The sequence below is a fragment of the Petaurus breviceps genome, unplaced genomic scaffold (genome assembly GCF_028583685.1).
Source record: "Petaurus breviceps papuanus isolate PSGF00001 unplaced genomic scaffold, PetGlider_PUasm1.0 90418, whole genome shotgun sequence".
Lineage (NCBI taxonomy): Eukaryota > Metazoa > Chordata > Mammalia > Diprotodontia > Petauridae > Petaurus > Petaurus breviceps.
The window spans coordinates 174,774-187,495 of record NW_027187246.1 but is presented as its reverse complement, the minus strand read 5'-3'; the positions used below and the strand labels follow the sequence as shown (position 1 = coordinate 187,495).

The 12,722-nt window shown below is 39.8% G+C and overlaps 1 protein-coding gene across 2 annotated transcripts in view; it reads left to right on the top strand.

The window, feature by feature from the left end:
• Positions 1–6,245: 6,245 nt before the first annotated feature.
• The window catches only part of TRAPPC12 (trafficking protein particle complex subunit 12), a 164,746-nt gene continuing 158,269 nt past the window's right edge, over positions 6,246–12,722 (top strand). Inside the window, exon 1 of one of the 2 annotated variants that reach the window (XM_069108674.1) lies at positions 6,246–6,358. The gene's annotated coding sequence lies outside the window, so the exon portion shown is untranslated. Of the gene's footprint in view, positions 6,484–12,722 lie in introns of both variants that reach the window. The other variant, XM_069108673.1, reaches the window with a different exon arrangement.

Sequence of the window (12,722 nt, the reverse complement as noted above, 5' to 3'; positions counted from 1 at the left end):
TTGGGAAAATCAAGGAAGATTTCATGGAGAAGGTGGTATTTGACCTGATCCTTGAATGAAGAGCAAGCTTTCCAAAGACTGAAAGTTATGACTGCATTGTGTATTCTAGGTATCAAAAGTAGCCTGTATAAATACACAGAAATCAAAGAGTGTAAGGTGAGCTTCAGTAACATCTAGAAATCTTATTTGGCTGACTTACACCTTCATAATCTCTGGTAAAAAGTTTTTCAAAAATGTAATATTATCTCCTCTTAAATAATGTTGCTCTCATCTCCTCTAAGGTCCTCTTATCCCACAGTAACTAATCAGATGCAAATCATTCCCTTAAATAAAAAGTAGTCAGTAATATGAATATGGAAATGTCAGACAAATTTAAGAAGTAATTTCTGAAAATTCTAGCCAATGTCCTTTCCTTTCCAAACTTTCAGGCTCTATAAAGGCAGCAACAATAAAGCATGAAGTATATTGGACTAGGAGTCACGAAAATTTAGTTCCAGTTCCCAGCTCTGACACTTATTAGCTGTGTGACTACCCATACTTAGGTGTGCTATGCAAGTCAAACCACCACCACCTTGTCCATCATCTCCTCTCACTTATGGAGACAATTCAGGACCCTGTACCCATGAACCTTGGGAAAGGCAGGGCCTCCAAACAACCAGACCTGCTTTTAGCTCTATCCAGTTCACACATACACACACACACACACACACACACACAGCCATTATTGAAGACAGAAATCTTGTAGAAAAGGGCCCACTTTCCTTATCACCACAAAACAACTGTCTATCCACTATACCAATATGCAAATAAGCACAAGAACCTTGGGAGGGACAGCATCCCCCAGGTCATAGGTCCTGCTTCCAACCCTTCTCCCACTAAGACAACATCCTGGGAAGCTTGTCCAATAGAGAAGGGACCAATCACTTTCACCACCAGCTTCAAACAGAGCAGGCAAGTTATCCTAGTTGAAGCAGCAAGACACTCTGAGGGAGAAACAGGGAATAACATGTTCAGGCAAGTCAAACCACCTCAGACTCTGACAGAGATAGTGCAGAAACCTGAACCCAAGAGCCTTGGAAATATCAGTGCTTTGAGTTCAATGCCCACAGAAATCATCCTGTGAAGCAATCCCTGTGGAGATACAGCCTCCCAAGTGCTCCTACAGGTGCTACAACACAGCTACAGAAGACCAAGAAAAGAAACAATGCTACTAAAGTCCTTGGCATGTCAAATACTTCAACATCAGAAACTGCTATGATTTTTATCAGAAATGACATTTAAGAAAAGGTATTACCATCTGCTTTTCTGCTTCACCCCAAGGGCAGTAAGACCTTCCCACCTGACATAACTGAAACTTTCCACGGGTGTTGTCTTCCCCCATTGGAAAAAAATGTCTTTAAGAGCAGGGACTGTCTTTTCTATTTGTATGCCCTGCATGTAATACCATGCTTTGCATATTGTGTTTAATAAATACTTTAAATATTCATTTCTTAAGAGATCTATTCACATAACTCCGCAAAAGTCTTCAATAGCTTCCCACTACTTACTAAGTAAAAGCCAAATGCCTCTCTGCCTGGCATTCAAAGCAATGCACAAGTTGGGGTTGCCCTACATTTTCAGTTTCATCTTACTATTTCCTTGCAAAGGCTGTACTTTCCAGTCAAAATGAACTACTCTTCACCCTCAAAACATACCCTGCATTCTTGGCCCTGTGCTTTTTCTCATGCTATTCTCTTCCTGAAATGTTTTCCAATTGAATTCCTATTAAATTCCTACCCATGCTTTACCTCCTCTAGGAATCAGAGTACTTTGTTTTATATTTTTATAAAGGATTTATCATGGAATAGTATCTTCTTTCTTCATTTAATCAACAAATATTCGTTATTTGTTGCACCTACTATAAGGCGAGTACTGTACTTGGCACTGGTAGAAAAAAGGAAGTTTAGGTAAGAGAGTTGATATTGTGTATATTAGCTCATTACACTGGTTTAAGCTTTAGACTTTAAGCTCTAGGAGGACAAAGGTCACGTTTTAGCTAATTTTTTTTCCTTGTATTGCCTTTCACAGTGCTCACATGATTGTTGTTCAGTTGGATCCAACTCTTTGTAACCCTGTGAACCACAGAAGTGCCAAACCCTTCTGTCCTCCACTATCTTGAAGTCTGTCCAAATTCGTTGTTTCCATGACACTATCTATCCATCTGATTCTCTGCCATTCCCTTTTCTTTTTACCTTCAATCTTTCCCAATATTAGGGTCTCTTCCAATGAGTCCCATCTTCTCATTAAGTGGCCAAAGTATTTAAGCTTTTTAAAAGTATTTGACTTTCAGTGACTAGCCTGAATTAGTTTCTTTAAGTATTGACTGATTTGACCTCCTTGCTATCCAAAAAAACTCTCAAAAGTCTTCAACACCTAAATTCCAAAGGGTCAATTCTGCAACATTCAGCTTTCCTTATAATCAAACTCTCACAGTCATCCATTGCTCCTGGGGAAAATATATATATAGCTTTGAATATAAGCACCTTTGTTGGCAAGGTGATGGCTCTGCTTTTTACTATGCTGTCCAGATTTGCCACAGATTTTCTTCCAAGGAGCAAGCAACTTTTAATTTTATGGCTAACTGTCTACAGTGATCCCTGAGCCCAAGAATATAAAATCTGACACTGCTTCCATTTTTTCTCCCTCTATTTACCAGGAAGGGATGGGACCAGTTGTCCAGATCTGAGTTGGTTTGTGTTTTTTTTTTTTTGAGGGGAGAAGGCAAGGTAATTGGGGTTAAGTGACTTGCCCAAAGTCATACAGCTAGTTAAGTGTCAAGTGTCTGAGGGTGGGTTTGAACTTAGGTCCTCCTGATTCCAGGCCTGTGTTCTATTCACTATGCCACCTAGCTGCCCCCTAGTGTTTTGATATTGAGCTTCAAGCAGGCTTTTACATTCTCTTTCCCCTTCATCAAGAAGCTTCTTAATTCCTCTTCACTTACTGCCTTCAGAGTCGTATCATCTCCATATCTGAATTTGTTGATATTTCTCTCAGCAATCTTAATTCATCCTGGAATTTTGCATGATGCACACTACATATAAGTTAAATGAATAAGGTGACAATATACAGCCTTATATTCCTTTTCCAATCTTAAACCAATCAGTTGTTCCATGTTTGGTTCTAACTGCTGCTTCTTGGTCTGCATACAGGTTCCTCAGGATGACTTGCCACATTTTGTTGTGATCCACACACTCAAAGGCTTTAGTGTAGTCAGTGAAGTAGAAGTAAATGGAACTCTCTTTTTCTGGAACTCTCTTGCATTCTACATAGTCCAAAGAATGTTGATAATTTGGTCTTTAGTTCCTCTGCCTCTTTGAAAACCAACCTGCTCTTCTGGTCATTCTTGGTTCACATATTGCTGAAACCTAGCTTGCAGAATCTTAAGCATAACCTTGCTGACATATGAAATGAGCACAATTGTTCAATAGACTACACTTTCCTTGGCATTGTCCTTCCTTAGGATGGGGACACAAATAGATCTTTTCCAATCCAGTAGCCACTGTTGTGTTTTCCAAATTTGCTCAAATATTGATGGCAGCACTTTAACAGCATCATGTTTTAGGATTTTAAACAGCTCAGCTGGAATTCCATTACTTAAAACTTTCTTAATCTCTTCTGCTTCTGTAAAATCTCTACATTTCTTTTATTATATCCATTTTTGCATGAAACTTTTCTTTGTTGTCTATAATTTTCTCGAAGAGATCTCTTGTCTTTCCACTCAATTGTTTTCTTTTATTTTTTTGCATTGCTCATTTAAGAAAACCTTCTTATCTCTTCTTACTATTATCTGGAATTATGCATTGAGTTGGGTATATCTTTCCCTTTTTCCTTCCCCTTTTTCTCTCCTTTCCTAAAGTCTCATCAGACAGCCATTTTGCTTTCTTACTCTTCTTTTTTTTTTTGCTCTTCTGTTTTTTGCCTTTTGGAGGGCAACTGGGGTTAAGTAACTTGCCCAAGTTTACACTGCTAGTTTTTTTTGTGTGTGTGGGTGTTAAGTGTCTGAGGCCGGAACTAAACTTGGGACCTCCTGAGTCCGGGGCCGGTGCTTTACTCACTGTGCCACCTAACTGCCCCCTTGCTCTTCTTTTTTCTTTAGAATGCTTTTTGTTGCTGCCTCATGTACAATATTTTAAGCTTCTGTCCATAGTTCTTCAGGTACTTGATCTACCAGATGTAATCCCTGAAATCTATTAATCACCTCTACTTTATATTCATAAGGGATGTTATTTAGCTTATACATATATGGTCTGATGGTTTTCCCTATTTTCTTCAATTTAAATTTGAATTTTTCAATAAAAAGCTCATGATCTGATCCACAATCAGCTCCAGGCCTGACTGTATAGAGCTTTTCCACCTTTGGCTGCAAAGTATATAATCAATCTGATTTTGATATTGACTATCTGGTGATGTCCATGTGTAGAGTCACCTTTGAGTTGTTGAAAAAGAGTGTTTATTATGTAAATGAGTTATCCTTACAAAACTCCCTTAGTCTCTGCCCTGCTTCATTTTGTATTCCAAGGACAAACTTGCCTGCTATTCTAATTATCTTTTATTTTCCTACTTTAACATTACAATTATCTATGATGAACATGATATCATTTGGGGGACGTTATTTCTAGAAGATATTGTAGGTCTTCATAAAACTGATCAACTCTGTCCTCTTTGGTTAGAGCACAGACATATTTCTGTGATGTTGAACAGTTTGCCTTAGATTCAAACACATATCATTTAGTCTTTTTTTTTTTTTGAGATGATAGCTTAGTAGTGCTTTCCTCACCTTTTTATTGACTATGAGGGCTACTCAATTTCTTCTAAAGGATCCTTGCCCAGAGTAGTGTATGTAGTGATCATATGAATTAAATTCACCAATTCCTGTCTATTTAACTTCACTGACACCCAAGATGTCAATATTTAATCTTTCCATCTCCTGTTGGGACACATCCAATTTAACCTTGGTTCATAGATCTTACATTCCAGGCTCTATGCAATATTGATCTTTACAGTATTGGACTTTCCTTTCTTCACCCATAGCTAGGCTTCCTTTGGGCTTTGGTCCAGCCCCTTCATTCTTTCTGGAGCTACGTGTAGTTGTCCTCTGCTCTTCCCCAGTAGTGTATTGATCACCTTCTGACCTGAGGAGCTCATCTCTAATGTCATCTCTTTTATTATTTATCATTTTAGTACTATCCATATGTTATTCTTGGCAGAGATACTGGAATGGTTTGCCATTTCCTTCTCCAGTAGATCACCTTTTGTCAGCTCACTCCACAATGACCTGTCCATCTTAGTGTAACCCTGCACCACATAGGTCATAGTTTAATTGAGCTATACAACTCCCTTCATCATGACAAAGCAGTCACCCCGGGGGGGGTCTGCACACAGTAGAGCCCTTAATAATGTTTCTGGGCAGCTACATGACTTAGTGAATAGCGCACCAACCTTAGAGTCAGAAGGACCTGAGTTCAAATTTGGCCTCAGGTACTTGACACTTACTAGTTGTGCAACCTTGGGCAAGTCACTTAACCTCAAATACCTTGCATTCCCCTTTCCAAAAAAAAAAAAAAAGTATAATTATGTTTCAAAACCATTTGAACTAGGATCATAGATTAAGAGCTGGGAGAACACTTGCTTATCATTTAGTCTACTCCCTGCCTTTGACAGGGGAAAGAATTGAGACTTTCCCAGGGTCACACAGGTGGCAAATGGACCAAGATCTTAAGTATTCTGACTCCAGATCCTGAACACCATGTGGCCTCTCTTCCCACCCTAATTAGCTATGATACATTGATGATACATTTCTCTAAGCCTCAGGTGCCACAACCATAAAATGAGGTTGTTAACATATCTCAATGTAGTTGAGGAGCAGGGGCTATGGAGTTCAAATCCCACCTATGTTCCTGGCACATAGTAGGCACTTAATAAAATGTATATTAAATTGAAAATTGAATTGCTACTCTTGTGATTTTGGGCAAGTTGCTTAACCTCCATGGGCCTCTCTCCATTCTCTTATCTCCAAAATGAGGGGGTTAGACAAGGCTTCTGAGTTCCCCTGCAGACTTGGAGCTATGCTCCTCTCTCGCCCCAGCCCACTTCTGTGTTGGGGCAGTGAGTCCCGAGTCCCTCCTCCCTTCTCCCTTCTCCCTCCTCCCTTCTTCCTCCTCCCTCCGATACTGCTGGGAAAACCCGGAGGCGCGGATCGCTTGCTCGGGAGCGGACTTGGAGCGTGCCCACGCAGCAGACATGCGCGGCACTGCTTGGGAAGCTCGTAGTGGAGGAGGCGGGACTGGCGCTGGTGCCGGCGTAGGAGCTACGAAAGCGGGTGCGTCCGCGGATTTCTGACACCCCTTGCCTCCCTGGCCCTTCTCCTGTCCACCCTGAGCGTTCCTGCAGCCCGTGATCCCCGCCCCCAAGCCCCCCATCCCCTCCCCTGGCTGGCGGCTGCAGGTGAGGAGCCCGGCGCGGGCCGCCGACGTCAGGCCCTAGCCCGACACCCGGGAGCCCGGGCCCGGGGCGGTCGGGGAGAGGGGGCCCCCTGGGGCACCCACTACACCCCGTCCTGGCCGGGCCGGAGGGGAGGGGAGGTGGGGGGCGCTCCCACGAATTACCTGTGAGGAAGCTTAGGCCAGCAGGAAGGTCAGCGACTCGGCCAAGGGCACACCAACCCCTCCGCCGACCAGCATTTATTTGTCAGTATCAGTTACCGGTGGTTACACAAAGCTTAGGGGGCGAGAGCCGGGACTCCACCACCGGGCGTCCGGCTCTTTCCACGCCACCCCTCAGAAAACTCTGCCTTTACCTCCCATGCGGGACTTGGGGCGGCGCTTTTAGAGGCCCGGTGGGGTGTAGTAGAAAGAGTGGCCTGCTGTGTGTGAGGACCTGGGTTCCACCTCGCGTGTGACTTCGGGCACGTCTTTACGGCTCTTTAGGCCTAAGTTTACTCATCTGTTAAGTGATAGACACTTAATTCTAATACTTGATAAGTATTAAGTCATATAAATATTAAATAATTTACTTTATTCAACAAAGTATTAAGTGATAAATACTAAGTAATACCAATACTTTTAGACTGTTTAAGTGGGTTGGGCTACATGATTTCTAAAAGCCTGACCTTAAATTTATGATCCTCCCTCTCTGCTTCCTTTTAGACTGCAGTATGTGCAATCTGAAAGATTTCTTTTCATTTCCATTGAGAACACAAACTTTCCCAAATCCTTTCCTTCTCCTCCCTGACACCTGGTGCAGTTAATTGTTCTGGTCACTTAGTGGCTGTATGCAATGAGAACTTAGGAAACCTTGACTGAAAGAGATAACAGACTAAAAGTACTGGAAATGACCTCAGACTTGATGTGGCTCAGGCCCTAATTTTACAGATGTGGAAACTGAGGCCCACCATTAAGTGACTTCCCTAAACTTCGTACATGGTAATAGCTAGGAGTTGGGAGTTGGAGTAAATCTACCTGTAAGAAGAGTGATGGTTGTAAGAAACAGCAAAGTCTACATTCCCGTTTTCTTTGGTGGGGAGAATTTTTAACCCTGAAGAATAAATTCATCTGTATTACAGGTGAAATTGTGATAGCCCAGGTTCATGTTCTATTTATCCTTTACCCTAATTTATCCCATAATAAGGTTGGGGGGTCGTATTGCTACTTCCCCTTTCTGCCTAACAAAAAATCTGTTAAGTTCTGCTACTGAATGTTAGAACTTAGAATAGTTTGCATTTACATAACAATTCAAGGTTTGCAGCATACTTTTCTTTTAATCACTCTGTGTAGCACTTATGAGTCTTGCAAGTGTTCTATTTTACACAGAAGGAAATTGAGTTATTGGAAGAATTTAGACTTCTAAGTCTTCTGACTCATTTGTAAAATCAAGGGGGAGTTGGGGAAGGAGTTGGATTTCTGGCTTTCTATTTATGACCCTATGACCCAAGTATTTTGCTTTTTTCACTGTGCCATGCCCCTCAGAAACAATTTGTTATTGCTTTCCTTCTTCATTAAAACTAGTATTTTTTCAAGGTAGTTGGACGTCTTTCTGCATTGAAGGAGTTTGTTCCTTGAAGTTTGGTATAAGATAACCTCAAAGTACCTTCTGTTCAGAAACTGAATTTGGAAAAGCCATGTTTTTAGTAGGTCTTGGAAACCCTTCCTTCCTGACATATTTAATCACTTGGGTAGAATATTTTGACTTGCAGCCATATAGCATCAGTGAAAAAATATTGTTGTTAAAAAGATAAGGTTTTGTGCCAGGCTACAGCTTGGGAAAACTGAAAGTACTTTGTAATTTCCTAAATCTAATCAACACCATTCTCTGCTTTCTATTCAATTTTAGACCCAGACTTTTGTTATCTTCTTTTTCAAACCTATTGCCCCAGTCACTCAGATTCACACTGGCATTAATGTAACTGAGTGTCATAATCTAAACAATAGGCACACTTCATCCATTTGGTTTTTCCTATGTGGCTTATCTCTACTGAGTATTAGTTCTTACTGAGCAGACTGTAGTACTCGGGAGCTTGATGCAATCAATACAGTATTGTCCACACATGACATCCAAATGACCTAACCTTTATTAGGAGTTTACCTTCTTTTTACACCCTGCACAGTATAACCTCAGTAATACTAGTGAACACCTTTATTGAGCACTTCCCCTTTTTATAGTTCCCTTGTTATAGCTGGTCAGAAAACTAATGATTTTAAGAGTTATTTCTATAATTGCATCTTTCAAGGAATCTTATATGATCTTAATATATCTTCATTGAAAGAGAGGTTTTGCTCTACCACGCTAAATGCTTTTTTATAACCCACAAACTATACCAAACAGTGTAAGATTTTGTACACCATAGCTTTCAGTCATTTAAAAGAAGAAGAAGGTCTTCAGTACATTGGGCAGATCTTCTACGGGAGACATGGTCAAGAATTACATGGAATAAGAAAGCATGAATGGGTTGTGCTTTTCACAAGTATAGGAAGTACCTATAATAATGAGATAATGGACTTGCTGAAGTATTAGTGTTTTAAAGAATATGCTGAAGGCATTTGTTAAGGACATTATCACAGGTGGAAAGAAGCATCATAATGTATTGGAAAAATGACTGGTCTTGGGATCAAGAAGTTCAAGACCTGGGGCAGCTAGGTGGCAGTGATTAAAGCGCCTGCCTAGAGTCAGGAGGACCTGAGTTTGGTTCCGGCCTCAGACACTTAACACCCACACAAAAAAAACTAGCCGTTTAACCTTGGGCAAGTTACTTAACCCCAATTGCCCTCCACAAGGCAAAAAATAAATAAATAAGTTCAAGGCCTACCTCTAATAGTGGCAGTGAAGTCCCTCAGCTTTTCAGTGCCCCAAGCAACTTTCTTAAGACTTATGTAGGGACAGCTAGGTGGCTCAGTGAATAGAGCACAGGCCCTGGAGTCAGGACGACCTGAGTTCAAATGTGGCCTCATACACTTAACACAAAAATTAGTCATGTGACCTTGGGCAAGTCACTTAACCCCAGTTGCCTTCCAAAAAAAACAAAAAAAGACTATTATGTAGCATAATAGTTGCTGAGCTTTATTGGTGAAGGAAGTTTCTTCACCAGGAGTTCTCTATACTTGATGGATAGATACAGACCCAAGTATGTATGACACTGTGCTAAATGCTGAACAAAGAAAATTTTATATACCTTGCATACCATGTTTTTGTCCTGAAAGTTACAGTCTTCAAGCCAAATGCTGATGTATGTCTATAGACAAATGTATGACTGGGATTTGACCCCCCAAAAATAGTTATTACACCAATGCAAAAACAGACAGTAAGGATTTATATTACGTTTAGTTATGAGCAAATATTTTTCAGTGTGAAGAGCAAGATAGGGAAGGCTTATATCTCTGATCAATCCAGGGTTGTTTCATGGGGAAACATGGAATTTCAGGAAGATATTTAAATAATACTCAGAACTATCATGTACAGATAGAAGAAAAATATTCCAGGCTTATGAATTAAGTGAAACAAGTAAGGTAAAGTATGAGAGATAAGGAAATGTATCTAAAGCTAGTGATGACTTTTTTTTAATTAACATATGTTCTAGTAATGTATGTTTGTAAATTGTCGGACACTATAATTTCCATAAAATTTAGTTTTGAGTGACCCAAAGAACAATGGAGATATACGTGGTAGGCACAACTTGACTTTAATGTTCAAGTCAATCAACTAGGAATGATATAAGTCAATGGTGTTAAATTCAAATAGAAATAGACTGCAGACCGGATACTGACTTAGAAAACCACTGATTAACATTGGTGTTGTATTGTATTTTTAATTGTGTTAAACATTTCCCAATTACATTTTAATCTGTTTTAGTCCTCTCTTAGGAGTTGTTACTCCTGGGAGTTTGGCACCTCTAGGGTAATTAATATCACTGAATAAATGCAGGATTATGTAAAATATAGGCAGTCATGTTTTGAGGATGAGAAATAATAGATGGACAGCCCAAGAGCTATGTGAGATTTTTAACATAAAAAATGATCTAGAAAAAGACCTGCATTGGAGGCCCTGTGGGAAAACTTGGACAAAAATCTCACAGGATGAGAAGGCATGACTAGATAGCTTGCAATCTGTACCAAAAGAGAATATCTATGTTGGTGATCCACTGAGGTGTTAAAAGTTTAAAAGATACAAAATGCCATGTGTGATCCGAGGAGTAGGGACTGATGAAAGATTATGTTTGGAAGATGACATTTGAGTTGGTCTTTAAAGAATGGGTAGGAATTTAGTTGGTAGAGAGAATAAGCTGAGCAAATAGAAAGGAAATTTTGGAGTGAATCTGGAGTTGGGGTGGTGATAAATAATTCCGTTTATTACATGCATAGAATATATGATGAGGTAAGGCCATTAAGGTAGTGTAGCATTTTGTGGAGGACCTTGAAGTGGTAGTTTAAGATGTTTTAACTTTGCTAGATAGACAGTAGGAACCAGGGAAGAGTTGAGCAGAGGAATGATACAACCGATTTTATAAAGAAAAACAGAATCAGACTTTTGAGTTGGAAAGGAACTCAGAAGTCATCTACTCCAAATGGAAATCCCCACAAAATCTCTAGCATCCTCTTCTGGCTCTGATGTAAGGATAGATTGCAGTAGGGAGAGAGTCAAGTCAGAAAGACCTATTAATAAGTTATTATAAGAGTATAGCTGACTTTTAATGAGAGCCTGTACTAGTGAGGTGTCATTTGAAATTAAAAAGAGAAGATGGATATAAGAGAGATAATAATGAAACAGAATGACTAGAAATTTGGATATAAGAGTTCGGGAAGAGAAAAGATGTTAATAACATGAAGGTTTAAGACATGGAAGACCTGTGGTGCCACTGACAAGTAGTAAAGTTGCGAAGAAGAAGAGAATATTTTTCAAGTTTTGGTTTGAGGACTTTTTTTTTTTAAGATAAGCTCAGTTTTGTACATACTGAGGTTCAGGTGTTAAAGGATATGTCCTATAGGAAGCTGGGTACTGAGTTTGGAACATAGATTAGCATTGGATGTGTGCCATTAATTTGCAGATTTTTCTGTGTGAAGGTGGTAGTTGAAGCTGTTAGAGTAAATGAGTTTACTAATGGAAAGGAGGAAGATTTAGAGAAGAAAGAAGTAAGGACAGAATCCCAGGGAATATCCACTGTGAAAGGAAGGGAAGAGCTGGGGTTCTGTGACAAGATCAAGTCAGATGGGGATTGAAAAAAGTAATAGGTAGGGGCGGCTAGGTGGCTCAGTGAATAGAGCACTGACCCTGGAGTCAGGAGGACCTGAGTTCAAATCCATCCGCAGACACTTAACACTTGCTAGCTGTGTGACCTTGGGCAAGTCACTTAACCCCAATTGCCCTGCCCTTCCCCTTCCAAAAAAAGCAAAAACAAACGAAAAAAGCAATAGGATTTGGTGATTAGAAGGCTATGGTGACTTTTGAGAAAGGTTTGGTTTTTTTAAATAATATTTTTTTCTATCACATGCAAAAACAATTTTAACATTCATTGTTTTATTTTAAAGTTTTGAGTTTGGGACAGCTAGGTGGCGTGCTGAATAGAGCACTGGCCCTGAAGTCAGGAGGACCTGAGTTCAAATCCGGCCTCAGACAATTGACAAAAACTAGCCATGTTACCTTGGGCAAGTCACTTAACCCCAATTTCCCTCCAAAAAGCAAAAAAAAATTTAAATAAAAATAAAGTTTTGAGTTCCAAATTCTATCTCATTCTCTCCTCTTCTTCCCTCCCTGAGACAGTAAGCAATATGATATAGATTATACATGTACAGTCATTATTAGTCATTTTGTGCAAGAAGACTCAGGCAACAAAAAAAGAAAATGAAAAATAGTATGCTTTAGTCTGAATTTAGATAATCCAGTTCTTTCTCTGGAGGTGGATAGCATTTTTCATCATGAGTGTTTTGGGAATGACTTAGATCATTGTATTGTTGAGAAAAACTAAGTTTTTCACTTGTTCTTCTTTGTATAATCTTGCTGTTACTGTGTATAGTCTTCTGTTTCTGCTTTCTTCACTTTGTATCAGTTAAGTAAGTTTTTCCAGGTTTTTTCTGAAATCATCCTGCTTGTCATTTCTTTTAGCACAATAATATTCCATCACAATCATATACCATAATTTGTTCAGCCATTCCCCAATTGATGGATGTCCTCACAGTTTCTGATTTTTTGCCAACACA